Genomic DNA, 27,477 nt, shown 5'->3' on the forward strand with positions numbered 1-27,477 from the left:
CTTAGGTACAGCGCTTCTCACATAGGCGTTGTCCTTTGCGGTTATTCATACCTTAGAATGATTCATTTCACCACAAGTGCAGGATTTATTGGCTCTCATCACTTTGGGTTTTTTAAATGGTCTCTATCTTTGCTTTGTCATCTTCTGCTTCTTACCATCACTTTCAAAACTGTCTGTAGTTCTGTACTTAAAGGACGTGCAATGGGGTCACTGATGTTTGTAAATACCTCAAAAGCTAGCACTGACAGCACAAGCATGCTCCTGGGCCAGCTGAGAACACTACAGTGCAGAGTTTAGCAGGCTCAAGTAACCGTGTGTGATCACTACCGCCATCTGTCGGCAGCAGGCAGAGATGACTCTCTTCTGTTTGGGAGCTTCCTTTATTCAGTCTAGGAAAGGTCAAGTTGAAGTACTCAATGGAGGGACCGCGGGTTGCATATGAGAAGGGTATTCTTCCATTGACCTGGGCACAGGTAAAGACATTAGAAAACAAATTATGGCACTAGAAGCCCATGCTGAGAGAGGTGGGATAAACTGAAGCAGAATAGAAAATATAGACCAACTGTGACAAACCCCTTGAGCTTCTGCTTCAGGTAGATTTTTTTTTTTTTTAACATCATTGTCCTTAGCTGATTATGTTATATTTTAGCAGTGGTATTTTGAGAGCACAATGTTGTGCTGAAAGAAGGCCAAGATGGAGGAGCCAAATTTTTGAATCATAAATAAGTGCGTACTTGAGAGCATGACAGGTGAAAATAATTTTTTTTTTTTTTTGGTTATGCAGGCTATCGTGCAATATTTCAGCACTTCCGCCCTCCCGCCCTTGTAGAAAAGGTTATTGGTTACACTGGTTAGTTGTTTCTCTGTTGTACCTCTTACAAATGCATAATAACAACATAATCGATCATATGAGGTAAGACGCAGCCCATGTTGAAAGACTGGGCTCTTTTGTTCATTGATTTGTTCTAGGAGCTTTAGTGTTTCCCGTGTGCTCGAGCACGTAGCACTTTGTATACATTGTCTTATTTAACACTCTTAACAACTCAGTGAACTAAGTGGTATTATTTTTCTCCGTTTGACAGATGGGGAAACTGAGGCTCAGAGAGATTGAAAAAAAACATAGCCCAAATGATGTAGCTAGTAAGTGCAGCCAGGATGTCAGCATTGGTTGCTGGCCCCAAAGGCCACATGCTCTCTTGCCTCTCAAGAAAATGGCGACGCTAGTTAAGGTCTCACATACCTTCCTATTCTTTACTTTATCCTCCCTTGTATAGCACTGTGGTAGATATTACCTAACTAAAAGTAATCCATCACTTGATTCATAATGGCAATCCTGGGATCTGACTAAGGAGAGAAATAATGAAGAGTTGAGATGGAATAGCTCTTAGGTGCAGCCTGAGTCCACAGTGGGCCCCCGGTTCCTACTTCTAGGGGTAAAAGGGAGGATTGAAAGCAGTGAGGTGATGGCAATGAGATTCCTCTCTGGTCTCTCTCCCCTTTCACCTCGCCACCATGGCAACCACACCCAAATATTCCATCTTCTCTTTTTCTCTTTGCAGTAAAAAAAAAAAAAAAAAAAAAGGCAAACAGTGGTTTTTAAGCAATTTCCTAAAATAGCCTAAAAAATATCTGACTTCTAACCTGAAAAGATTTCCAAAAGGGAGGTAGAAAAAAGAAAAGGAAGAAAGAAGGAGGTCCTGATACCACAGAAGCTGGAGGGTGGAAAGCTCAGCCCTGAGGGGTCAGACACCTGAATGGGCTGGAAGCTGCAGAGGAGGGTGAGCAGGGACCACCCGGGCTGAGTGGGCAGCAGCGCCACGATTCCCGGGAGCTGTGCAGAGGGACATTCGCAGGGCTAAGGGATTTGCATGAAGGCAAATAAAGAGTCCCCAGATCTCAGAGAAGTAAGCTTTTGGGGCAAGTTTCAAAAATAAAACATCTCAAGTTCTAAGGCCAGTTTTTTTTTTTTTAAATAGAAGTTTATTTTTAAGTACCATGGACATATTTTACAAACATAGAATGAGGACACAGAGTTTGACAACTGTGAATCAACTGTGCGGCCACAGGACAAAACATTTGAAAATGAAACGGATGCAGAAAATCCAAGAAATCCAGCTTTGCCACGCTTAAGGCCTAGTCTTTGAGGTACAGGTACCATCTGAAGGATGATAAATAAGCCTATTTTGCTTCCCCCTTCTAGGAGATAGGTAATCGCCATGCCATTTTATCTTAGTTTTGTTGTTGTTAGTTTGCTTCAAATAAAGCCCACTTATTAAGTGTTCTTGTGAAAGGTTGTATTATAGGAATAAAATCCCTGATTGAAGGAGTTCGTAATGGAAGAAAACACGGATATAGAGATTTTTGACCAAAGTGGAGAGAGACACAAGGTCAGCATCTGGTCAAATAGCTTGTGCTCACTTTTTTTTTTTTGCATATGCTAATTAATGAGTACAAACATTAATGAGTGTTTTACTTTCCCAATGAGGAAATGTACCTTATACCATGGTGGAAAAAAGCATGAGAGCTAGAAGAGTAGAACCATTAGAAGCTCTGAATTTGGAGTCAGAGCTGGTGTTAACCATCACTTCTAGATGTGGGAATCTGGACTATTCACCAATAATCTAGACTTACTCTAAATATTGATCTCCTTGCCTATATAGTGGGGACCATAATATATATTATAGGGTGGTTGAAGGTTAAATGAGAAAATACATAGCAGGTGCTTCACTAAGTGTCCAGCACAGCATTCTGCAGGCTAAGCTGAAGGTTATTTGGAACAATTTGAAGAAAGGGAAGTTTCATGATACAAGAACAGAATGGGAATTGGATAGAGTCATGGCCAATTGTAGAGACACTTCTGAACTGGATGCTGACGAAGAAAAGAGGTCAGGTGAAAATCTGGGGAAAGGTTCTGATGTGTGAGGTAGGACCCTTGGTCCTTCCCCACCATGAAGCCAAAGCTCATTGGAAGTATAGTCATGCCATAGCCAACATAGGAACATTCAGCTATGGAAGAGCTCTTATAAGGAAAGTACTGCTAGGTGTCTATAACACAAGACTGTTTAGAATAGTAACAGAGACCATTTAAAAATGTATGAGGTGATTTTTGGCAGTTCCCCACCTGAGTATAAAGAGCCTACTTTATTTTGCCTTGTTGTAATTGCTTTTATTCTCCCTGAGATCCTGGATTTAGTATGCCCATCTCAATCTAAATAATGAACTAAAGCTAGATATACTTCCATTTCTTTTCAGGAGGTTTCTCTGCTGATTTGCTGGAATCTTTCTTGGGTTTTCAGATTTTAGCTCAGAGAGGTTAAATAACCCATCCAGGATACCACAGCTTGTGAGCAGTGGGAATGGGATTCAAATCCCAAAAGTACCTATCTTGAAGCTCATGCTTCCTATTGATATAATTCTGCCTCACAGAACCCTAAGTAAGAATTATAAGTCCTGAGTTTCAGTCTCCATTCTCATGAGCTTTGGAAATTTGAACAAACAAATCACATAAACTACGTGATACTCAGTTTACAGTTTATAAGATTTCAATTTTGTTTTCTGCCCTATCCACTTTACAACACTTTGAAGGTAAAATGAAATGAAATATGTGGGAAACTCTGGAAAAGTACTGTACAAACAGTTGCTTTAGGTGAGAGAACAAGGAGCACTGTGACAGGGAATGACAGACCTACCTACTGACATTAGCATTAGGACCAGTGACAATGGTTTGGGCAGCAAGTAAGCAAGGAAAACGGAAAGTGGGAGTTACAGTAGGATCAGGCAAGAGGACACAAGATCTGGTCTTTAATGCTGCAAGAATGGAAGAGAAAAGGGTATGCCAAGCAGAGGGTCAGGGTCTGGAAGTAGATGGGTTGATCAGAGTGAAGTGTAAGGTAGTTAAAACAGGCACCATACTCCATATCTTGTTCCTAATCAAGGGCACGTGAAAATATTCTCACTCTGGTGTCTGTTGTTGGGATTCTTTCTAAATTGTTTGGTTGAGAAATGTTGCTTTGAACAGCACTTTGATTTTTTGTACAGAGCGCTACGTTTTGAATCCAAGTGGGGCTAGGAAGATGGCCTCTACTCTTCATTGGCCCTATCTTTTCTTGCTCTCTCCCATACTGTCTGTGGCTCCCCCAACACTCATCTCACGGCAGTGTTTGGAGAGAGTGGTTGAGCCAGCAGTAACGTGTGACACTATAAATAGACTCTTGCCTTCCAGTTACTCGTATGGGTTTCCGTATCCAGCATAATCTGGAAACCAAGATGGCTATGCTACTCATATTTTACTCTGTTCTTCTTCCTTAATTTTGGTGTCTTTCAGTTTACCTGGCTTGTAGTTGTCTGTCCTATGGTCTTCCTGGGGATTGAATACTTCAAGAGCGAAGTGGTTTTACAGTATGGATGAGGAGAGTTAAGACATAGTGGAGAAGGCAAGAGGGCAAAAAAGCTAATAGAGCGTGCCAATTTTGTGCCAGGCGTGATGCTAATGAGCATTTTAATTCTCATGCGATCCTGTGAGACAAATAGTAGTAGTATTTGCTTTTAGTTGATGTGGAAACCAAATTCGAGTATGTACCACAGCCAAAGTGACACAGCTAGAAGAAGAGTGGGACTGGGATCCAAATCCAAGTATGTTTGTTTGGCTGATTTTGAAACTTGCAGTCCACACACTGAGGAGTCCGAAGAAAGCTGGGGTAGTATTCCCTGCCTGCAAGTCCGCTATTCCTCTCCCATCTTCCCTTCTTCCTTGAGTTATACTTTGGGGAAAGATGGGTGGGCAGCTCTCTCTAAGACCCCGTATACTTTGCAGTGATGCAGCGCTCATGTCTGTGTGAATTCCAGGACTTTCCACCTGTGTCGGTGGAATGGGTGTCTTGTTGGCCGATACACCCTCCCTTTTAGAACTGGAGCTAGGATTTGCTCTCAAGAGACTGGCCAGTTGAAGTCCAGGTGCAGTTTTAATGTTTGGAGAAACTGAGGCCGTGGAAATTACTTTAGGCATTTATAGACATGAAAGCATCTGGTGCTAGAAAGTAACGCATGAGCCATCCTGTGTTTCTCATCCATCCTCCAGGAAAGTGGTGGCGTGTCTACAGGAAGGCGGGGTACGGTATGGAGAGAAGTCAGGCTTTGGAGACGTTAGGCTTGAGCGCTGTGCATTCACCAGATACGTGAGCTTAGTTGTGTGCTGTTTAAGCTCTCTGAGCCTCAGAATTTCCTTTTGCAAGATGGGAACAAAATAACACCTAGTTCTCAGTGGGTAGTGAGCTTTATGAAGCTCTGTAGCCAATGCTTGATAAACAGTAGGCCCTTTCTTGTATTTTCATATACCAGACCATTCTTAATCTTTTGAAGAAAGTGGGATCCTAATGTTTTCCTGTTAACTGAAAGAGAAACCCTTGGGATGTTAATACCCTTCATTTGAGGCCTGGTGGATAAGCAGCAGCTCAGTGGGTTCTGCCTCTACGGTGATGCAGTTATTGATTGTGACACGATCAGGACTTACCAAGATTTTCAAAGCCGGGACATACAGTGATTTCAATAAACTGATACACACAGGATATAAGCAATGAAGATAAGTCAAGAACATTAAAAAAGAAAGCCTAGCAGAATAAAATAGTATTTGAATTTAGGGTCACTCATAGATTTGGAAGTGCTGATATACAAGAAAAAGTGAGTTGTTAGATGAGGGACATATTAAAGGTATTCTGTAGGAGGGTAGTGATATGTTACCTATATGGGGGGGCAGTTAATTCACTAACTATCACCAGTTAGCTTTTAATTGATCATACTGATACCCCTGAAAAGCCCCTTGGGTTATGATTTCTACTTGAAGAATATATTTTTATTCCCCTTTCTGAGACTTCTGTGATTCTTTTTGCCTTGTTCTTAGACATTAGATCTACGTTTTATTCAAAATAATATTTTGATTCTGTGGTTTAAGGGTCCAGCATGCATGAGAATCATGTTAAAGACCAGTTTGATTCCATTTTTCTAAGGACAAAAAAAATTATTGCTACAATTCTCTTTTACAGTGACAAAGAACACCCAAATTATCATGTGTTGTTAGGCGGTTGCAATGAGAAAAGAACTAACACTGATTGGTCATTGACTTTTTGTCAAGCTCTGAGCTAGTCACCTTCTGTGAGCTTAAAAATGTTATTCTGTTTAATTCCCTCATTGCATTTATGAGGTGTGTATTTTGTCCTTTTACACAGATAAGGAAATTGTAGATCAGAGAGGGTAACTGTTTTGCCTAGGACCGTTAGCTAGTGATTTGCTCATAGTGGCTTAAACAAATAGGTGCTTATTGGTGTCTCAGAACAAGGCGCCTGGAGACAGGGACTGCTGGGGGTGATTCAGTGAGGTAGTGATGTCAGGACTGACCTCTGGGATTCCCTTGGTATTTTTTTCATGGTTACGAGGATGCTTCCCCAGCTCTAGGTGTTGTGCCCATACTCAAAGAAGGAGAAGGTGGGGTGTGGGTATTAGATGAGGAGGAGTCTTCTCTACGCCCCTAATCTCATGAGCTCAAACAAAGTCATGTGGCCAACGCTGTGGGGATCGTGAGGCTTTCTGGTGGAAGTGACAAAGGGGCAAGGGTTGGGAATGGCTTTTGGGGTCAGTCCACAGCATCTCTCAAAGGAAGTGAGTGACAGTCTGGGCATTCAACCAGTGTCTGTGTGTTTTCAGAGCTTGAACATCTCTCATGTGTCATTTCTCTTGGTTCACACTAAACCCTGCTTTTGTGCTCTTTGTCTAATCTCCTCACATTTTCTCCAGAACCGGGACCTTGGCTCATCTGTTACTTCTTTTTTTCCCTTAAATATCAGTTTATTCCTTTCTGCTGGCATTTTTTTTCTAGCTTAGTGGTCCTCAGGAGATCTTTGGAAATGTTTTGAGGGGGGAGGTTTTTGATGTCGTCATGACTGCTTTTGTAAAGTGTGTGTGTGCATGTGTCTGTGTGCTTTTGGCCCTTAGAACCAGGAGACCAGGCACACTGAGTGTCCTGCAGTATGTGTGACAGTATCCAACAGTCCAGAATAGTTCTACCCAAAATCCAATTCTTCCCCTCACTGAACATATTCAGATCACTCTCATATTAATAAATAAATATAAAAGCTTTCCTTGACCCTAGTTCTCCCTCCCTCTTTCTTTTCTTTTGACAATTCAGCTCCTTAAAAAGTAGTTACATTGCTGTTTTCACTTGTCTCTCACTTTGTACAAAATGCCAAATCCAATGGACTTTTTGTCATTCTTGACCTTCTGCAGCATTGAACACTGTTGACCCTTTTAGAGCTATTCCAAAAATTATGATGACAAGAGTAATTAGGTTTGTCATACATTTGGTGACAGTGGGAAGGAGAATGACTAGAATTTAGAACATGGGTAGGTCATAGAAGTGGAAATGTCTAGTAAGCCGTTGGATTTGGACTTGGAAGTAAAGGGAGTGATTTGGGCTGTAAATATAGATATGAACTTCATTAGTGAGCAGAGGGTAGTGGAAACCAGGAGGGTGGTGGAGATGGCTCAGAATGAACAAGTGGAATGAGGAGAGAGGTGGGTCAAGGACAGAACCACCTTAGGGTGCACCACTGTTTGAGGGATAGCCAGAGGGGGTGGAGATGATAAAAGAGCCAAGATAATTATCAGAGATAAGACGAGAACAAGAAAAAGGAGGAAAGAGAAGCATTATAAAAACCAAGAGAGAATTCTAAGGGGGGTAGTTACCCAGTCTGGGAATCAACCCAGGACACTCCCTTCCCCCTCAGGATGGTTGTGCAAACAATAAGGAGCCCTGTGATGGTCCTCTTCTCTCCAGGCTCTGTGATGACGTCAAGCTGGCACTCCTTCTCTCTTGTCTGCACTGCCACATGGTAGGGTAGCTGTGTGATCCTTTAGAAACTCAAATCTGATTGTTAGACACTTTTGCTTAAAACTCTGCACTGCTTTCCCACAGCTTGGAATAAGACATCCTCTTTGATCTGGTCCCAGGCTACCTCTCCAGGATTTTCTCTTAACCTCCCCGCCCTTGAAGAGTAATGTTAAGCCACACTAAATTATTTATCGCTCCCTGACTGGTCCTGGCTGTTTTGCATCCCTGTGCCTTTATTTGTGCTATCTCCTCGCCTTAGAATATTCTCTCCCTTGTCCATCCAGAAACACCGACTCACTTTTCAAGAGAGGCTGTGGCACTTCTGTGAACCCTCTTCTGACTCTCATCTTTGCAGGATTTACTTTTATTTTTTTTTCCATTCCACCTGCACCCTATTTATGCTTTTATCTTAACCTGTTTTATTTCCCTAATCTGTCCCACTTGCTATACAATGAGCTCATTGTAGACCAGGGCTATACTTTACCAATTTTTGTATTCCTAACACATGCCATCGTGTCTGATGCATAGTAATAGCTAACATTGATTAAACAATTAACAATGATTAAACTGTGTGCTCTCTATACTATACTGTAATGGGTTGAGTGGTGACCCCCCCCAAAAGATATGTCTATGTCCTAACTCTCATAACCTGGGAATATGACCTGATTTGGAAAAAGGGTCTTTGCAGATGTCGTGAAGTTAAGGATCTCATGATGAGCTCATTTTGGATTAGCCAGGTAGCCCTAAATCCAGTGACAGATGTCCCTATAAGAGGTAGAAGAGGAGAAGACATAGACTCAAAGGTGAGGGTTTTGAAAGAGGGGCAGAGCTTAAAGTTGGTTAGCCACATGCCAAGGAAGCCACTAGAAGCTGGAAGAGGCAAAGGGCATTTTTTTCCCTAGAGCCTTCAGAGGGAGCATGACTCTGACAATACCCTTGATTTCAGAACTTCGGAACTGTGAGAAAATAAATTTTTGTTGCTTTAAGCTGCCAAGTGTGTGGTAATTTGTGATGGCAGCCCTAGGAAAGTAATATCCACACCATAGTTATGAGGGGGTTCTCTGGGATCTCACTGCCGAGGTTGTTTCCTGGGTTAGTTATTTACTGTGTGATCTCTGGCAAAGTACTTAACTTCTCTGAGCCTTAGAGTCCTCCCTGTAAAATGGTGATATAAATAGATCCTATTTCTTAAGGTTATTTTTTTTTAAAGATTTTATTTATTTATTTGAGAGAGAGAGAATGAGAGAGAGAAAGCACAGGAGAGGGGGGAGGGTCAGAGGGAGAAGCAGACTCCCCGCCGAGCAGGGAGCCCGATGCGGGACTCGATCCCGGGACTCCAGGATCATGACCTGAGCCGAAGGCAGTGGCTTAACCAACTGAGCCACCCAGGCGCCCCTATTTCTTAAGGTTATTAAGTATGGTTATTGAAAGTGCTTTGAAAAGACCTGGCAAATAGTAGGACAGTGAGTGTGGGTCTATGAGAGGTTCTCAGTTCAGTCTCCGTTGAGTAAATGAATGAGTGAGGAGGGTGATGTAAATAGAAACCCAAGCCATCACAGTGATCTGAACTCACCTAGTTCTGTGCTGATTGGACGTGCATTTTAGGAGCTCTATCCAAAGGTGGTGCTCTGACATTCTGGACCCCCCGGGGCCTGGACCAATGCTGAAAGGGTGAAGTGTCAGCATTCCGGGTAGCTGCTTCACTGCTGGGGCCTTTGGTGGAACTTTGGGGCGGTGTGGTCTGTGTTTTAGCCCTAGGACTTCCCTTTACACACTCTTTTCCTTGTTTTTGTTCTCGCTTCTTTGTTTTGTGTGTACATGCATGCATGTGCTCGTGTGTGTGCGTGCGCACGTTTGTGTGTTTGCAAATGTGGTTGCTGCTCTCTTTATTCTTTCCAGTTCCCTGGATGGTGCATCTCACCTAGGGCTGCCCTCCCAATCCAAAGTCCTCATGCTTTTAGATTTTTCTTCTTCCCTACCCTCTGGTCAAAACTCCTGCTTCTTTTCTTTTTATTCTCTTTCATTCTGTAATTTTCATAGTCCTTATCACAGCTGTAATTATAATCATAGTAGTTTTTTTTATTAGCTGCCTGCCCTGCTATACTACATGCTTCATAAGGGCAGGAACTATGGCTTTTTCATTTTTATATCCCCAGAACCTAACATATAGCTTGGCACATAGTAAGCCTTTATTACATACTTATTAAATGTATGAATGAATTAATTATTTCAGTGCAGCAGATGTCAGTTGCAATTAAGAGAAAAGTATTTTAAACCCAAATGAAAGTGGATGAGAGAATTAATCTCTGGTTGCTGGAAAATACATTTCTGTCTCTCTCTAGGCTGTTATGCCCATCCCGCCCTTCCTCACATCTGCCAGATACCAGCAGTCAACAACTCGGCACTCACGTCTAGAATTTTAACACTCATGTCCACGTTATTTCTAGCACGCAGACATGGCAAAAGTGTTGCCTCAAGTTAGGGGTGCATTCTGTGGTAGCAGAACAAAACTTCCATGCAAAGCAGTTGGGTGCCTGTGATAATCTTGATTATTAGCCTACTTTCAAAGGAGGAAGCAGAAAAAAATAAGCATTTTTTTTTAAGTTCTGGAAGATAAACATATTTGATTCACATGACATACTAATCAGCAAAATATCACCAACTAAATTTAATCAATGCAATTAGGTTTCCAAAGGTAGTAGCAAGAGGTTTTGGAACTTCTTTTAGCAAACAGCATCTTTTCTCCTTTATTTATTCATTCATTCAAAAAATATTTGTTAGGGGGCGCCTGGGTAGCTTAGTTGGTTAAGCATCTGCCTTTGGCTCAGGTCATGATCCCAGGGTCCTGGGATGGAGCCCTGCATCCTGCTCCCTGCTCAGCGGGGGGTCTGCTTCTCCCTCTCCCTCTGCCCGTCCTGTTTGTGTTCTCTCCATTTTTCTCTCTCTCAGAAAAATTAATAAATAAATAAATCTTTTTTAAAAATAAAAAATATGTTTATTAGGCATCTACCAGACGTCAGGAACTGTCCAAAGTCCTGGAGCGATAGCCCACAAGAGAGACACATCCTCATGGTGCATTGACTGAAAATAAACAAAGATATAAATTAAACAATATTATTATAGCGAGAAGTAAATGTTTTTTTATGAAAATAATAGGAAAGGGGTATTGTGTAGGGCTATTTTAGGGTTGTCAGGGTAGGTCTCATAGGAGGTATGATATGTATGTGAGATATGTATGATGAGAAGGATCAAGATGCATGAAGATGTCAGGAGCAGCATTTTGGCAGAGAGAAGAGCAGGTATGAAGGCCTTGAAAGGGGCATGTTTTTGTTGTTTGTTTTTTTTGGTAAGTATCAGGATGGTCAATAAAATTGAAGGGTGGCGGGCAGTGGGGACAATGGTAGAAAATGAGGCTGAAAGGTGTCGTGGGGTCAGATCATGTAGGGCCTGAGGGTCTTGGTGTGGAGTTGGTTATTTCTCAGTTCATTCCAGAAGGTGTAAGAAGGGAGTGATGTAACTTGACTTAGCAAATTTTTGGATGCTGACAAATAGTATAGTGGATCGAATATATACCTTGGAGCCATTTAAAGTCATGTCTCCACCTTTCAGAAGCTCAGTGACCTTTTGCTCTGTTGTGTGACTTCTGTGAACTGGTTTTTGTTTTGTTTTGTCTTGTTTTCATCGCTATGAGGGAGGAGGTAATATTCATCAACTTCAAAGAGTTATTATGAGATGAAATGAAATAACCTTTAAAGGACTCATTACTTTGCCAGGTGCACACCTGGTTTTGAATAAATGGCTGGTAGTGTCATTTTTAGTAACATTGAAATACAAATTCCTCGTGACTCAGCAATGATTTTCTTTTAATGTATCTATGGATTACAGACCTGCAAACAAATTAGCAAAGTATCGTAGGCAGTCAGAAACACTATGATTGGCTTTCCTCTGAATTAGCTGCCTGTTGTTTTGAGTTGTTGGAGTTCCCATGCACCAGTGTCCTGTGGCCAGTTCCCGGACTTGTGTCTACATACTTACAGTCTGATACATTTTCCCCTTTTTCCAAATGTGGGTGATGGCACTGAGAAGAGAGGCATTGGGAATGGCTCAACTGGGGTAAGATGTTGGGGTGAGAGGTGTGGGCATTGAGAATGGGAGGTAGTGTAATGGTCCCTCCAATCAGTGCAGCCTGCCTTGCCCTGAGGACTTCTGGCACCCCCCATCCCCGACCAAGTCCTCCTGGCCTGCCACCATGTGTTTTGGATGTATTCTGTTACCTTGACAACGTGTCATCCAGAGTTGTAAGGCACGGCAGCCTTCAACCTTTGAGCATCATCGTGTTGCTAAGACAACAGATTTCATGGGAAACCAGTCTCCACTGGAGTTCCTGTGTGCTCCTGCCACCCACCCCGCCCTCCTCCTCCTTCTGCCTGCCCGTCTGTCCACTGCCTTCCATCTGTACTCTCAAGTCTTCTGCCTTCACAGATCCACTGTTTGCACGGTCATTCCAGCTCCCTCTGGCCCCTCGGCCTTTATCCACTTACCACTCACTGTAGTGTTCCCACTACTTATACAAAAGCAAATATTGTCAATTCTCAAAGAATAAAGCTGCATGACTTAAGAAGCTGAGGAGATGGTGGGAATGAAGGAGTTAAAAAACATCCAGAAAGGGGAGAAAAGAGCTTGATAGAGTTTCTTTAGTCCAATTGTACAATGTGTGGAAGTGGTTCTTACGTTGACTGGACCTGAGAATTAACAGAGGATTTTATTTTATTATTATTATTATTATTTTTAATATGAATTTTCTGGTTCCATACCCAAGTATTCTTTTGGAGTAAAGCCCCACTAATTGCTGTTTTCACAAATTTCCCATAAGGGATTCTGAGATACAGCCAGGTTTGGGGACCATTGGTGAGTAGAACACGGCATATTGTTCTGATGATAAAGTTTTGTGATAATCAGTATCTACCTTGTCGAGCTTTTCTGTTTATGGTCCCCAGTGCAGTGCATTCATGTGGCTGCTTAATAATGATTAAAAAGCAGGAAGAGCAGAGAAAGATGAGAAGAAGCTAATGGAGAAGAGGAGAAGAGCAAAGGAGAACGGAAGGGAGGGAGCAATTGGAAATGACAAGGAGAGGCCATGGAATTGGGAATGGGGAAAATCAACCATCAGACGTCAGGTTCAAGGGCTCTCTTGTCTCTGACTTTCAGCTGGAATGCAGGCCGTGAAGTGTCTTGGTCTCCGTCCACTTCCCATGCTCTTTGGGGTGTGTTGGGACTCCTGGGTTTTCCCTGATTAGTGAGAGACCTGTGTGGGGGCTAGATCTAGGGTTTCAGAAGAAGTCAGCTTCTTTTTGTTCCCTCCCTTAAAAAAACCAAGTGCCTACTATGTGTTAGTGCTGCACTTTATAGGAGATAATGCTTTACCTACATCGAGCAGATTTAACCTTCGAAGAAGCCCTAGGATTTCGGCAGTAGGATTATTCTTCTTTTACAGATTGAAGAAACCGAGGGTGAGAAAGGAAGGTAAGTGGCCCATGGTGACAAGCTGGCCACAGCAATGTGGAAACGGGACCCCTGGCCTGAGTGCCAGTAAAGCCCATGGACATCAGCAGTGTGTCGCACTTCCTCTTGAACACTTTCCTTTACTTGGTCTTCTTGGGACATCTAGCTTAACTTGGGAGGAGAATATCCCAACTATCCAGACAGTGGTCAACTTGAGCTGAGGCAAAGGTGATTCCTTCCCTTGCCCAGTCCATCTCGATTAGAACCCAAACATTCAGAACAAGAGGACAGCTCTGAAGGCAGGAAGAGGGTAGGATGAGAGACAAGAAGTAGAAAGGGAAAGAACAGGGCACCTGGGTGGCTCAGTCGTTAAGCGTCTGCCTTTGGCTCAGGTCATGATCCCAGGGTCCTGGGATCAAGCCCCGCATCGGGCTCCCTGCCCAGTGAGAAGCCTGCTTCTCCCTCTCTCACTCCCCCTGCTTGTGTTCCCTCTCTCGCTGTCTCCCTCTGTCAAATAAATTAAAAAAATCTTTAAAAAAAAGGGGGGGGGGAGAAAGGGAAAGAACATTGGATGAGAAAAGGACATGAGACTGAGCAAAACTGCCAGGTCAGTACCAGTCTGATGGGGCCTGGGACTGACGCTGCATGGGAGCCCTGGTTCTTTCCAAACTCTGAACTCTCAAGGGTGGGCCTGGGCCCTGAAGCCCAGGACACTGCCAAGTGGTTGCCCCAGGATTTGACTTCGGGGTCAGATCAGACTCTTCACTGATGTTTCTGGGGTGGCGGGGGTGGATTTTTTTCCCTAGCTTTTGCTGTGTGTCAGGAGAAAGTGAAATCAGATGTACATCAGTCTAAGACTCATCTCTGCAGATGAGAACTTGACAAAGAAGTAATAATATCTCTGTCTCACATCCTGGATGGCTGTAGGTCTTAGAGCAAACTAAATTTCCTATTTCCTGAATAATCTTAGAGAATCAGCTTTAAATACTGTTACCTTGGACCAAAATCCTTACCAGTTCCTAGAGGGGGTAGCCAAAGGCTGATTCAACTGACCCCTCGTCATCCCCTTCCTCCTGGACCTCTCTTTTCGCTGGGCCTTCAGCATGTGCTCTCCCTTTTAGTTTCCCCAGTGATCAAAGGCCTATTTATGTGCAAGAGTGATCGTCAGGTGTCTGAAAGGTATCTGAAAGGTCAGGGTGGAGGGACAGATATCTAGGTGGGCTCAGGCAACACTCGTGAGAGGCAGATTTATCTCTCAGTATGGCAGTCCGTTCCAAAGGGGGAGAGCCCATTTGTCTCCTTCTCTTATGATTGGGACAACACAGAGCACACACAGCATACTCAGTACGTATTTGTTGGTAATGATAGATCCTTTGAAATCAGATGGGAACAGGCCATATGCTCTTGGAAAAGGGCCTACATTGCAAGGTAGGATGGATGAGTGAAGATGTGTTTTTGCAAGTTCTTTTCATCTCTAACATCTGTGATCCTGTGAATAATTCTCTTCCCCTTGGCCCCTGCTGGCTGCTTGCCTGGGATCTCTGCCAGAGCCCTCCCCAGCCACCCCTCTGAATAGAGATCACAGAGGGTCTCCCACTCTGGATGGATGGTTCCAGAAGCCGAAGTTGATACTGAAAGTAGGAAAGAAGGTTTGTATCCCAGGGTCAGAGCCCAGGGGTAGAGAAGTTTGGACAGGAAGTGTGAGTGCCCATTTCCTAGAACCAGGCAGGAGAGGAGTGGGGATCTTCAGCTGAACTTGTCAACAGTAGCAGCTCTGGCTACACACATGTTGCCCATGGAAGCTTTTCTCAGGCTGAGAAGCAGGACCCAAGACAGGGCTCTGCAGGGTAGAGAGCAAGGATGGCACCCAGGGTCCCAGTTCTCATACTGCCTGCCTGCCATACCATTTCCCCAAGGAGAACTAGCCCGTCTGTATGAGAAGAAGCTAAGAGATAGGAAGACTTTTTTTTTTTTAATATTTATTTATTCATTTGAAAGAGAGAGAGAGAGAGCTCACCTGTGCAGGGTGGGAGCGGAGGGGGCACAGGGTGAGGGAGAGGGACAAGCAGACTGCTCTGAGCGTGGAACAGGACATGGGCTCGAACCTATACCCTGAGATCATGACCCCAGCCGGAACCAAGAGTCAGACACTCAATCGACTGAGCCACCCAGGCGCCCCAAGAGATAGGAATACTTCTGTTGTGAATGATCTGGTCTCTGATCACTGTTGTTCTCTGAGCCTAGACTGGTGACAAATGTCACCAAAGAAAACAGTGTGGCCTTTGGGTTCTGGAAGTTCTGTGTTTGGGCTCTGCAGTTTCTGAGCCCAAGGGGAAGTATACTACCTTGAGTAGTGACTGGTGTCGTTTTAGTTCTTCTTAGAGACTAATTCAGCAGTTATTATGGAAACTAGTCTGGGAAGCAAAGAAGGGGATTTGGGCGGAAGGGCACTTCCTCCTCCTTCGGTGCATTCCTTGTGCTCCCTTTGATCCGTTTGCGACGCTCCCCCATCATTACAGTAGGGGCTTCCGATGCTTCCATGAGTTGCACGTATCTAGAGCTGGTTTCTTGTCCGATGGAAGGTGGCAGTCAGTAGAGCTTGACTAGGGGTCATTTCTGTGTTTTGGGGACTTCCAAGGACCTAGGCATGGCTGCCTCTGTCAACCTGATCTCAGTGCTGAGCCCTGGGAAAAGTCACACAATTGGAAAAAGAATGTATTTTCAATTATTTAAAAATTCCCCTTCCCCCTGCTCCTTTCTCCCCTTGACAACTGCTACCTCAGTTAGTTGTCCAGTGGCATTTTTCTGCCTCCTGGCTGCTTAGAGGCTGACGCTGCTCTTTGCATTGTCCCCTGGTGGGGCTTCCCCAAAAACACTCTGTAATTTAGTCTTGGGTCTGTACTCCATGTAGCCCCCCAGTATCTCCTCCTTATAGGTCCCCATCTCATTTCAAACTGGGTGACAGTCTAAACAATCAAGTCCTTGCCAGGGTCTGAATAGAGAAGAGCAACTAACGTGTAACTACCCACGCCCCCCGCCCCCTATGAGCATTTACGTTTTAACTCAGAGGAAGAAATTTGTACGAGTGGAATTTCAGATATTCAGATATCATGTTTGGCCATAAGGGACATACATATTTAAAACAGAAGATATTTTGCTGACGGTCCTGAGGCCAGGCTCTGCTGGGACACCTTGCTGCAAACAGAAATGCTGAAGGGCAGCCCCTTGAGAAGGGTGTAGGTTATCCCTGGCCAAGCAGGGGACAGCACAGACCCTGCTCGGGCACCTTGGAGAGCGTTGTCCTGTTAAAGCGGAAGGCCTCCTAGAGTTCGTTTTGGGAAGTAGAATAGAATCAAGTAGAAGTAGGAAGCCCAGATTAATCAATGAACTCTGTGGATTTCTAGACTGTTTTAATTTTTTAAAAGATTTTTATTTATTTATTTGAGAGAGCGAGAAAGAGAGAGAGAGAGCATGAGCAGGAGGAGGGGCGGAGGGTGGGGGAGAAGTAGACCCCACACTGAGCAGGGAGCCCAATGCGGGACTTGATCCCAGGACCCTGTGATCATGACCTGAGCCAAAGGCAGATGCTTCACTGGCTGAGCCATCCAGGCTCCCCTAGACCGTTTTAACTTTGCAAACTCTACAGAGAGGGCTCAAATCTTACTTGGCACTAAGAATTCTTTGCTGCCTTTTACTGCCCCCTGAGACTCACCTTCTAACCCCGGGTCCTTCTTTGTTTCTCCCGCTCTTAGATTCTTTGATTTCTCCTCTCTGTCCTCCTTTCCCTCCCTTCGCTGCTCCCCGTCCCCCCATCATCTCGTTTCTGGTTCGTGTCTCTCTGTCCTTCTCTCCCCTCGTCCTCTCCCCTGTCTCTTGTGCCCCGCTCTTGCACGGGACTTGGACTTTATGTGGTGCGTGCAGCTGTCTTCATGCTTCATCCTGTCAGCACCGAGGTCCCTCAATGACCTACCTCAGGACCTGGCATAGTTAGAAGTTCCCTGGTGGTCTGGTCTTGACTTTTGGAGCTGACAAACATTAGTTTTACAGTCTGTGGCAAGTTGGCTCAGTTGGTCAGAACTTGGCACGTAACGAGGCCAAGCAAGGATGTGTGCCCTGTCTCTGTAGAGCACTATGAGCTCTCTCCCTCACGGCAGAGACGACCTCCACCCATCAGCTTTCATTTTCACACCCTCGGTCCCAGAGGGGGTGTGGCTGAGGGGTTGTGGCTGGGTCAGTGCCTCATTTATTGATAACGAACATCAGTTATAACATTATATATTTTTAATTAATGTGTTTATTTTGAGGTCGTTGTAGATTCACATTTTATATTTTTTAAGGCCTACAGATAGCATCCCCGGGTTAGCTAAAGTATTCAGGCCCAGGCGGACCTGGACTCAGATTCCGGCTCTCTTCCGCATTAGTTCTGTGACCTTAGCCGGGTTACTTAACTTTTCTCTGACTCACTTTCCTTAGCTGTGAAATAGTAATAAAAAAGAACTGGCCTCTTTCAGTCTCCCTCCGCCTGTACTTCTTCCTCTTCCGCTTTTGTGACTAAATCTATTCTGGTACACTGTTTTTCTTCTTTCTTGTTCTTTCATTTTACCAACGTCTCTAGAACACTCCCCCCCCCCCAACTCTTCTCTTCTCCCTGTTTTGTGCTTCTCTTTCTGTTTTCCTGACTCTTGGCCCATTTTTCATCCTCCATTTCTTGCTTCCTCCATCATCACCCCTCATTGAATTTCACTTCCTTCCCAAGGCACGTTTCTGGATCCATTTCCTCTGTCATTCACTGTTCCTGGGCCCTTCATGGCTTCCGGGAGAATATGCAACCCTTAATTATTTATAAGCATGAGAGAATAATTACAGAAATGATTTAATTACTTTTTTACATAGATCCTAATAGCAACTGCAGGGCTAGGTGATGGTGGAGTTGGAGCATATCAGCAGGCACACTTGATAGGAGGAAAAGCATTGGTTTAAGTGGGTTTGAGGTGGGGGTGCAGCTATAAAGAGTTTATAGAAAGATTTAATCGCATATGTCAAAGAACTGAAAAAAGAATCCCACAATAGGCAATTATGCACAGCTAGGATTATATAAAATGGGAGGTACATGTCACCAGTATCTTAATTAAGGGGAGAGGGACTGGGGCTATTGTTTTAAAAATTCACTTTGGATCAGGTAGGTAGTATAGGGGGTAGAATACTACTGCTCATTTCGGGTGGGTGGGGGGAGCTCCTTCTGGCTCCTCTGTGGGGTTGAATGGGGATATTCTTTTTTTTTTTTATAGATTTTATTTATTTATTTGACAGAGAGAGATAGCGAGAGCAGTAACACAAGCAGGGGGAGTGGGGGAGGGAGAAGCAGGCTTCCTGCTGAGCAGGGAGCCCGATGTGGGACTTGATCCCAGGACCCTGGGATCATGACCTGAGCCGAAGGCAGACGCTTAACGACTGAGCCACCCAGGCGCCCGAATGGGGATATTCATTTAGTGGCATTGGGGCTACAGTGGAAAGAGCCTAGACTGAACTGCAGTCAGGGGGCCTGTTTCTCATCCTTGCTCATAATCAGCGATAGCTGTTTGATCCATCAAGTCCCTTAATCTCTCTTAGTCTTATTTTTTTCTTCTGTAAAATGAAGGGATTGAGATTTATAACATGTAAAATGCTTCACTAAAGGAGAAAATGGCAGAGAAATTAGATGAGGAAGACTGATTTTGATAAACTGAGATCTGGGTGGCCATCATGAGAAGTTTGCAGTAGTCAGCTATAAAAGCCAGGCAGAAAATCCATTCTAGAAGTTTCTGATATGATGTCTAAGAGAAAAGATGTTGAATGAAGGAGAGGGGAGTTAAGTAGGGGGAAGACTCAAAAAAATAGTCAGCATAGGTAGGTTAAAGGTAAACAAAGGAAATGAGGAACAGTGACAAAATATGAACTGTGTTGTCACGTTATGAGTTTTTGAACTGCGTCCTCTCTGAGAGTTGCTGACATTTGGCATACAGAGGGCTGCAACGAGAAGGCTACAGCTCTTTGCATGCAGGAAAGAAGGGAGACAGGCTTCCTGAGGAGGAGTGCGGTATCCTTATCCTCACCCACCCTGGTCCTTATCCCTTCACAGAAGTCCAGGTGAATGTGTCATCGTGCTGTACTTTGTCACACACCGTTCAGCCTGGAGGGGATCTTAGGGGGACTAGTGTGGTCCTCTTATTTCATGGTAGAGGACACTGAGGCCAAGAAAGATTAAGTGACTTGCCTGAGGCCACACCTCGATTCTCTCCTGGAGTTGGGCTCATTTCCCAGATTACCAGGTCAGCCTCTGGTAGGACTTTTACCTCAGCAAAGTACCAATCCTGTCTATCCTGTCTAGTAGTACACAGTCTAGCAGAGAATATGACATAATGAATTGCTGTCCCTCCCCTCTCCTGACTAGAGGTGAGGGATGAATTAAACTGAAATTAGGGTGGGGAGGGAGAGAATGACATTTTTTTTTTAACCTGATTCTCTTGTGTCTGCACTAAATGTGGTCTGAGATGATTGATTAAAAGTATATTAATGAGCAGTCAGATATTGATAAAACTGAATATCATTGAAATAACTTCTGGATTCTCTATGATGGAAGACCTGTATGTTGGGGATTGCATGAATTTATGATAACTCTAGCAAGCAGATTTGGATAAAGTCAATTCTGTCTGCTTGGGACTCTTCAGTGATCAAAGTAACTACCTACAGGCTATAGACAGGTCTTCCCTTTCTTTCAAAAACGGAGCCCTGAGACGACCCCTTCACCTTCTCATCTTGAAGCATCCCTCTAATTAAGATTCTTAGGAAAGAGGGACTCAAGAATGCATGGAACTGGGGGATACATACTGGAAGAGCAAGAAGGCTTCCAGGAGGAAGGAAGAGAGAAAACAGGAGAGAGATCAGAAAAAAACTCCACAGTATGTGTGGCTGGAGATTAAAAAATATAGCCCAGTCTTGTATTTTAAGAGTTTTCACAGTGAGTTTATGTGCTTTCTCTTTTTTTTTATTCTTATGTTAATCCCCATACATTACATCATTAGTTCTAGATGAAGTGTTTCATGATTCATTGTGCACAACACCCAGTGCTCCATGCAGAATGTGCCCTCCTCAATACCCATCACCAGGCTAACCCATCCTCCCACCCCCCCTCCCCTCTAGAACCCTCAGTTTGCTTTTCAGAGTCCATCGTCTCTCATGGTTCGTCTACCCCTCCGATTTCCCCCGCTTCATTCTTCCCCTCCTGCTACCTTCTTCTTCTTCTTCTTTTTTTTTTCTTAACATATATTGCATTATTTGTTTCAGAGGTACAGATCTGAGATTCAACAGTCTTTATGTGCTTTCTCTTAATTCGATACAGTAATTGTATAAGATGGGAAATAGAGCCTTAGATTGTTTCTCTGAGAAACAAAGGTAGCTACTGTCACCACCCCCATTATCCAGAGAAGAAAACTAAGACTCCAACAAGGTAAATGATATATTAAAGACTGAGAAATTATAAGTGGTAGGTCTGGGACTAGAATCTGTCTTCTGGCCCCCAATTTAATGCCTACAGGAGAAGAGAACCACGTAAACAACACTACAGTGTAATCTATGGTGTCTGATCAGGACAGGGGAGTCAAACAGGGTACAGAGGGTTTGGCCTGGGAAGTCTTTGTGGACCTTGGCTGAGGAGATATAAGTTGAATAAAGAGCTCAGATGGGGCTGGAAAAGATCATGAAGTTCCTTATAGGGAAGCAAAAGAAGCTGTGGCTGTAGTAAGTCTCCATGCCGAAGAACCTAGACTATTAGAAAGGTTGGGCAGGTATCTAGGATAGGGATTCATGGGTGAAGGCCCATGCACAGGAATTTAAAGATAAGGGCGAAGATTAAACTTCAGCATTCATGAACAAAAGACAGTAGCATTCAAGCAAAAGATGGCAAACCCAAGTGTACAACATCTCACCTTCTCTATCCTCTCTTGGGGGAAAAAAGAGCCACTATTAAAGCTTTCCACCAGGATACACTTAAACCTGTTCTGAACAAAACCCAGAATGGGCTGGGACATTTTCCCTTCATTAACACTTCATTAAGCTTTGTCAGATATAAGCCTCCTAGCCAGATCCTGGCAAGGGACTCTTACCGAGGTGATAATGAGGAGAAAATGTACTAGGTTCTTGGCCTACTCTGGAGTTGTTGAATGTAGACTGAAATATATTTTGATAACATTGCCTTTAAGATGGATATTAAACATAATTTTACACTGGGCAGTATAAATAGAATACATAGGCACAAACAGAAAGAGAGATGCACACCAACATAACATGATACATTTCAGTGATCTGGTGATTTGTTGCAAGCAAATTATAAAAATCCGAGTTGTTTTGGATTTAGCAACTGATAGGATCTTGATAGATTTACAACTTGTATCCTGTTTTTAAAAATGTCTCTTTCAAAAATAGACATCATAATGTTTGCGTGACTCTTGAAATGTTGTTGCTTCTAGCCCTAATCGATGTATTCTGGCTACTTAATGTTTATCATTTACTAGGGGTTTTATGATTAAATAGTGCTTGCTTTCCAGTAGCTTTTCTAGTGTTCCTAAAAATCCTGTCTCAGTGATTTAATATACTGTGAAAGTCTGAAGGTGCAGACATTTTAAGAGGAAAAAAAGTATGTGTAATCTTTACTTGGAAGAAGCTTCTGATTTGATCATCCACAAAAAATTGGAAAAAAATTTAAAACTGGATCAAACATGAATGGCCCCAGAAATATTTGATGTGGACACAGATAGATAATACTCAGAATAATCAACAATCTAATGTCAACCAAAATTTTGGTGGGGGGGTAGTGTGTGCACATGTCTGTATATTCTGGAGAACATAACAAATGGTGTAATGTGTTTTCAAGGTGTTTTTCCTTGGCCCAGTGTTGATACTTTAGTTTTTTTGTTTTGTTTTGTTTTGTTTTTAAAGCAGCGTTGTGACCATGATAAGGTGGATTTCCTTAAAAAAGGAAAAACCACTCCAGTATTCTAAAGAGCAGCTTATCAGAAATGAGTTGGGAAGGGGAGACGGTGAACATTTATGGAATACTGGCTCTGTATAAGAGCTTGATGTGTATTATCTCATTATAATTCTCTTAATTATTTTTGCTGGTGAGAAGCCATCACTTCCCCCAGTCCTAACTTTCACCTGATTTCCATAATGAACTATAGAAGTTAGCTTTCTTTTCACGGACATTTTCACAAAAAAGTCAACATTTAAATAATGTCATTGAATTACCGTATATTAGCTCCTTGAAAAGTGATCTACGATTAGTTTAGTCACTCAGTCAATGCGAGTGAGCATCCAGTATGTATTGACACGGAGCAAATCACAGAGACTACACAGTGAAGTTGGAGAAATAGACGGACATAAGTAGGATTTTAATCAGTGCTAACATGCAGAATGCATCAGTAGGCACCGAGGCCAGATGAGAAAGACCACATTTGAGAAACCAAGATCAAGGAGGCCATCACAAAAAGTTTGCAGCAGTCAGCTACAAAAACCAGGTGAGGTCACCTTTAACACTTTAAAGACTTGCCGTAGGGCTTGGCAAACCAATGCATGTAAAAGCTGCAGATGTAGATACTGGCACTCAGTAGGCACCTAGTAATGAGCACTCATTAGTGTTCACTGAGTGTGGAAAATGGAAGTAAGTAAGTTAAAACAAAAGACCTAAATACAACACAGCGAAATGCCCGAGTGACCAAATGCAGAAGATATGGAGTGGTGAGTGTGGTGTTAAGAGTATGGTTTTAGTAAGCTCCCAGAAGTCCCTTGACCATTGCAGGGACAGTTCCTTCCCCAAGGCTCCCCTTCTGCTGGGAGTGCTCCAGTCTCAGGGGAGACTTTAGTGCTTCTGGCACACAGCCTCTCTTGTCCATTCCTTAGAGGAGAGGTTTCCTGGTTTCTTGATTCTAGTTATTTTGTAATGAAGATGGCCTTGGTGGAATGATCTAGCAGGATGTCTTTATTTTCCCAATTAAAGGTATTTGTTTAAAAAAACTCTCTACCACATTAAAAAAAGGGGGGGTGGGTATTAAAAACAAAACAAAACTAGGAGGTGCATAATCTCAATATAAGGGACAGTCCTTTTAAATTGAACACCTTCAGTTGTATCAACAACCACTGCGTTGTTCTTATTTTTCTCATTTCTCTGTGGGCCAGTGATAACTTTATCATGGATTGTCATTGATCCATGGACCGATGTTCGGGAAGCACTGGTGTAGATATTATTGCTAGAGGCAACGTTAGCAAGGAAATCACTTCTAAGAGCTATGGATCCAGATGTGTCCCCTGAACGGTTGGTCTGGAGCCTGACAGGTTGGGGGCTCTGTTCATATCCTGCGTCTCTGACAGAAATTGCAGCTCAGCAAAGAATGTGGCACTGAGCTTCTCTGGCATGTTATCATGCTCAGTGGCTGACTGATGAGGCTCAGGGGTTGAGGGGGAGTGAGCGATGTACTCTGTCTTCACTTTAGCAAGCCTTTATTTCTGTCTTGTGGGACATCTTCATCAATAATCTGAGAAAATAAAATACAGACACAACTTTTGTATCTTCTGGTTGGAAGGTTATTTCAGAATTGTGGTGTGGAGGAGAAAGGACCTATCCTGGGTGAGAGTTCTGCCTCTGTCATGACTAGACGTGTGATGCTGGACAAGGTGCGCCATTCACTGGGTCTCAGTTTCCTTGTCCAGAAGAGGAGAATCTTGTCCCCTGGGGCTCACCAAGTTACTTTCAGTGTTCCAAAAACCCAGTAGTAACTTCATATTTACCTACAGCTAGGCTGCTTAGGCTAAGACGACGGTATGTTTCTTTGCTTTGAGTTAACACTGTATCAGCTCATTGATGTACAGTTATCTCACGCTGCTCCAATACCATGGGCACTTAAATGCACGGGGCATTATGTCCTGCCCATAATGAGGACTGATTTTCCTTTACTTCTTCTGGCTCCAGGAGAATCAAGCTGAAGGAGCTGTTCATACATTTACTTTTTAGAAACGTATAAAAAAATGATAGGACAAATGATTCAAAGCTCAGAGTAGAAGGGAAAAAGAAGATTTAGTATATCAAATATAAAAGTCAGCCATGTAATATTATTTTTAAATTAAATCAACAAAGCAATACCCATTGATTTTTGGACATACAAAAGGTGGAAAGTGATTTAACTTGAACTGAATAGGTACTTTGCTGAGTGCTTTATGTTTTATTACATCTGGTTATAGCATTTAACTGTATTAGTGAACGTATTATATTAATGATATTATTTTGATGTTACTGTAATCCTAGAGGTAGATGTTATTAGTCCCATTTTACACAGGAGAAAACTGGGGCCAAGAGGTACTAAATGGTTGTCAAGGTTGCACAGCAGGTGAGAGCTACAACCAGGATTTAAACCAGTCATCTTTGGCTCCAAATCATGAGACTCCCCCTGCACTGATACATTCATTCATTGTCACCTTCTAATGCAGAGTAAGGGTCCAAGGAGCTTTTTTCAGCCCTGGAATCTCGTTTCCTGTTTTATTCTGCTGTGTTTCCTTTTTTCCTTTCCAGTGAGATGACCTTGAATTCCTTTCCAGCCATATGTTTCTAGAATGCTTGGAATTCTTACCAAATGAACAGGTTCCGCAAAGCTGGCCCCAGTGATATGGAGGGGTGCAGTGGGGCAGAACTGAGGCTCCAGAATGAAATAGAGCAGTGCGTCATACACCATGGTAGCATGCATCACGTTCTCTTAGAGATGACGTGGAACATGCCTCACCATTTGAATTACAGGTAGTTCGGTCCTTCATTCCAGGATATACTCTTTCCTCTGGCTAGGTGGGGAGAAACATTACATTGTATTCTGAAGGATTCAAGTATAAAGATATTCCATGATTTCCATATAATATAAACACACACACATATGCAGATTTTCCATTATGGAGATGTTTGACGTTCATTGAATGAGCTGTTTTTGCCTATTCCATCAAGTCAGAGCTTTTGACCTGGTTCTTACTCACTAAAGGTGAATTTTTAAGAGCCAGTTGATGCTGTTGGGTGGCTTTTCTTATGCACATTATTCTTGGTTCTGGGCTTTTCTTGTGCCTGTCCTTGTTTCTCTAAGGACTGTGGACAACAGTGGCATAAATCTGAGGCGTGAAGTCACAAGACCTTTGTCTGACATGTGGGTCTTCCAGTTGGCTCTGCTTCTTGGAGGCTGCATGACCTTGGGCAGATGGCTGAACCTCTCTGAGCCAAAGTTTCTTCATCCATAAAATGCTAATGGATGATGTAATGATTAAAATGAGATAATATATGTGAGACTGCTTTGTTAAGCTGTAAACACTATGCAAGCATTAGGTGTTGTTATTACTCGGGTTAGAAGAATTGAAAAGAACTCAGGGATTTTCACCACGATGACTGTATATGGGGTTACATTTCATCTGGTTGAACCACTTTCAGACTGCCATCATCTGGAAAAGGTTCTGGCCCAAACCTTCCTTCTGTGTAAATAAATCATGGTAAAAGCTGCTCCTGGGCTCCATCACTGTCATTCAGTGACTTCGTAGCCGTTATCCCACCTGTCTCCCTTGCTTTGTGGACGTCTGTGCACATTATGCCATGTAATTAATTTTAAATGATGGAAAATCAGCCTGCCAGGCTGCTGTCAAAACCACCAGATTCTTTGCTGTTTCTCTTACAAGATTCATTCACCTTTTTGCACATGCATGCTCCACATGCCAGAGCTGACTTCACCTGAGTGTGAACGGTCGATGTTATAAACAGAGTCCCTGATGGCACCTTTTTTGCCACGTGTTGGCAGAGCAAGCGGGTGAAAGGGCTGACCAAAAATGGTGCAGGCACTGAGGGCCCCACTCAGGGAATGCAGATCCTGTGACCTCCCCAGAGGAATGCTTCTGAACAAGTCAGCCTGTCAATGAAGGGGAGTGTGTGAGGGCTGGAGTGCCTGGCATGACATTGAAGAGGGGGGAGGAGATGGGGTTTATGCCACCTTGCCTCAGCAAGACACTTGGAATAAGCTAGCAATTCCCTCTCTACGTCTCCCCTGAAATACACTGGCCTCCTGGGCAAAACATCTGGCTTCTCCAACCACTTCCCTCCCTGTGGCTTGGAGGCCATGTTGGAGATCCTCCTGTGTTATGCCTGATCGTGTGACAACTGGTTGAATGAGTGTTTTGACCCTATTAATCCTTCAGGAGGGGACAGGGGAGGGAATAGGTGGTGGGGCGGTGGGGAGAAGAGACAGACCCTGACCTTGCGGGAAGTGGAGGCCCAGGGGTGGGCACTGCAGTCACAAGAGGCCATTTCAGTAATGTGACGGAACAAGCACGTACTGTTCAGACATGTGAAAATGCAGGTTATTTCAATGATGGATGGAGAGCGAACTAGGAAGGTAAGATGAGAGGATAAGAGTTTGACAAGAAAAAGAGTGCCAGAGTCTGGGTTCTGAGGGTCGGGGGTGCTCCAGATAATGGAAGTTTCTCTGGACCAGCTGAATTTAGACTAGTTTTTTTCCTCAGAGAATGAGGCATCTGAGGGAATTTCAAGGGCTTCAGGGGTGGAAAATGGGCCACACGGGTGCTTTGGGCCATGGCTGGCTCTGTTCCAGGCCTGGTCATAGCAGGATTTTAAGAAGTGAATTTGTTAAACACTTGATTTTCCTCTCCTTTTCCCCATTTGGCTCATTCTTTTCCATTCTCACCCCTCTTACATGCAGCCTTTTGCTCCTTTATTTTTTGTAACAATGATTGGTTTCACTTTTCTGCTTGTATCTCCCTCCTAAATTTTTTTGAAGATTTTATTTATTTATTTATTTATTTATTTATTTATTTATTTATTTGAGAGAGAGAGACAGCATGAGTGTGAGGGGCAGAGGGAGAGAGAGAATCTCAAGCAGACTGCGAGCTGACTGTGGAGCCTGATGCTGGGCTCAATCCCAGGACCCTGAGATCATGACCTGAGCTGAAACCAAGAGTCAGATGCTTAACCGACTGTGCCACCCAGGCGCCCCATCTCCCTCCTAAATTTTTAAGTTCTTTGGTAATTTATG

At 43.4% G+C, this 27,477-nt stretch overlaps 1 protein-coding gene across 1 annotated transcript in view; it reads left to right on the top strand.

Annotated features, from left to right (window-relative positions):
* Positions 1-27,477, top strand: part of GRIN2B (glutamate ionotropic receptor NMDA type subunit 2B) — a 404,765-nt gene that overhangs the window by 127,068 nt on the left and 250,220 nt on the right. The gene's annotated exons all lie outside the window — the stretch shown is intronic.

Source organism: Mirounga angustirostris, unplaced genomic scaffold (genome assembly GCF_029215605.1).
Source record: "Mirounga angustirostris isolate CCGP_5_RB_7025 unplaced genomic scaffold, mMirAng1.0.hap1 SCAF_5, whole genome shotgun sequence".
In the NCBI taxonomy this organism is placed as follows: Eukaryota; Metazoa; Chordata; class Mammalia; order Carnivora; family Phocidae; genus Mirounga; species Mirounga angustirostris.